This window comes from Herpailurus yagouaroundi, unplaced genomic scaffold (assembly GCF_014898765.1).
Source record: "Herpailurus yagouaroundi ecotype Mexico unplaced genomic scaffold, PumYag 222, whole genome shotgun sequence".
In the NCBI taxonomy this organism is placed as follows: domain Eukaryota; kingdom Metazoa; phylum Chordata; class Mammalia; order Carnivora; family Felidae; genus Herpailurus; species Herpailurus yagouaroundi.
The window spans coordinates 7,356,785-7,359,296 of record NW_024412453.1 but is presented as its reverse complement, the minus strand read 5'-3'; the positions used below and the strand labels follow the sequence as shown (position 1 = coordinate 7,359,296).

Genomic DNA, 2,512 nt, shown 5'->3' with positions numbered 1-2,512 from the left:
CAAGCAGGCTCCACACTGTCAGTGTAGAGCTCAATGGGGGTCTTGATCCCACGAACCTGTGAGATCATCTCACGGGTTCATGGGATCATGACCTGAGCCAAAATCAACAGTAGGGTGCCCCTTTATGTTCTTTTTGGATTTATTACCAAGTGTCCTACTATCTCACATTCAAAAAATAAATTTAAAAATATTTTTCAATTCTTTTTTTTAAGGTTTAGTTTTGAGAGAGACAGAGACAGAACATGAGCAGGTCAGGGGCAGAGAGAGAGAGGAAAACACAGAATCTGAAGCAGGCTCCAGGCTCCGAGCTGTCAGCACAGAGTCCAATGTGGGGCTTGAACCCACGAGCCGTGAGATCATGCCCTGAGCCGAAGCTGGATGCTCAACCGAGCGACCTAGGCACCTCTAAATAAAAAATTTCTTAAATCTTACAAAATTAAACAAACTCATTTTCTTTTTTTTCTTAATCTCCCTAGCAATCTTAAAGCAGACATATTCGTTGTCTTGAATGTCTATATGAGTTGGGTTATAAACAGTTACAGAGGCTCTCTTCTGTTCCCCTCTTACTCAAGTGTATGCCAAGTGTATTTATGCTCTGTTCTCTTCATATTTCCTACTGCACCTAATATTATATGGAGTAAATGTACAATAGGTTGTATTACAGTTAGTATTGCAGTATCTCCTCAAAATTGTTTTTAAGAAATTCTACTCAGGGGCACCTGGGTGGCTCAGTTGGTTGAGCGTCTGACTTCAGCTCAGGTCATGACCTCGCAGTCGGTGGGGTCGAGCCCCACATCGGGCTCTGTGCTGACAGCTCAGAGCCTGGAGCCTGCCTCGGATTCTGTGTCTCCTCTCTCTGCCCCTCCCCCACTCATGCTCTGTCTCTCAAAATAAACATTAAAAAATATATTTAAAAAAAGAAATTATACTCAGTCTATCAATGTAAGTATAGAAGATGTTCATTCTAGAAGAGACCTTAGGGATGTGGTCCAGGGATTCTCCACTTGTGTTCTTCTGAGTCTTAGGACTCTTGGGAAGAACTCTGGAAAAGTGCGGATGGGTAGGCAGGTGGGGCTTTCAGCTCCCAACCCTCCATTAAGGAGATCAGATCTGTTTCATAACAATAAGAAGAAAATTAATGAAAAGAAAGCAAAGAAAGTATAACATGTAAAGGTCCGGTCTGCCATTTTATAAGTGAGGACTAAGAGTCAGAAAGGTGAAGCGAGTGGCCTAAGGTCACAGAGCTAACAGATGGTGGAGTGGTGCCATACTCCGGGTTTCCGGGCTCCTTTTTTATTACATCACAGTGACTCCCAAAAGGGATTACAAAAATAAGCATGTAGCCATGTCCAATATGATTTTTACACAAGACAGAAAAATCATTCTAAAAATGGTGTTTACAATCAACTCCACAATTTAAATGTAACCATGAGATGGGTTAGAATGCCATCTAAAATGGTCTCAGTGTTCTCAGCTAATGATCATGAGTGGGATACGAGGAACAGATAATGGTCTAGAGGATTCATCTTAACTCCTCAGTCTACGACCACGTTCCTTATTATTCTCACCTCCTGTGACACTCCAGTGTGTCCCCAATCATTTGGCCAAAGGAAAAGACAAACAGTTTTGCTTGATCAACCACACCTCGATGTTTGATGCTTTTAACACTTGCCATGTCTGAAATGCCTTTCTGCCTTTTCTCTCTGCAGCTATTAAATCACAATTCAGTACTTGCAAGAAACTTTTATGGATAAAGCCATTTCACTCTCTCATATTCTCTTTAGAGATATCAATACGGGGCACCTGGGTGGCTCAGTCAGTTGAGTGTCTGACTCTTGATTTCTGCTCAGGTCAATCCCAGGGTCATGGGACTGAGCCCCACATCAGGGTCCATGCTGAGCATGGAGGCTGCTTGGGATTCTCTCTTTTCCTCCCTTTGCCTCCTCCCCTGCTTGTACATGCTTTCTTAAAAAAAAAAAAAAAAAAAAAAAAAAAAAGATATCAATCCCATTTTTTCTAGGCCAAATAATCTGAACCTGTTGCTTGACAAACACAATTGTATGTATTTATGGGGACAATGGAACACAACCCTTGAAACTGGGGCCATTCTAACATGCAATTGCTGCTTATGATTCCTTACATCTTCTACTGCGACTTGTTTTAGAGATGATCCTTCTAGATGATAAGCTTCCTGAAGGCAGTGATTCAGACTCTTACTAATTTTGATTGCTTTTGTAGGACAAAAGGTCTCCAGTCAGCTTCATTCTCGGACTGTCATGTTACCTCTGAAACCCCTTAGGAAGCCACAGCATAAAGGACATCAACATACAGGTTCTAAGGTCAACACAGCTAATGTTCCTATAGGATTGGAACACATTTTTCAGTTAAGAGTAGACAAAATAGTTGACTTAGTTTAGAATTCACTACTTATGAACAATATTTATTTTAAACACAGAAGTCACATGTGATAGTGAGATGTTTACACAGTGAAAGGTGGGGGGAAATGCAGCTT

General features: G+C 41.3%; 1 protein-coding gene across 4 annotated transcripts in view; it reads right to left on the bottom strand.

Annotated features, from left to right (window-relative positions):
- PDXDC1 (pyridoxal dependent decarboxylase domain containing 1) overlaps positions 1-2,512 on the bottom strand; it is a 52,600-nt gene that overhangs the window by 37,530 nt on the left and 12,558 nt on the right. The gene's annotated exons all lie outside the window — the stretch shown is intronic.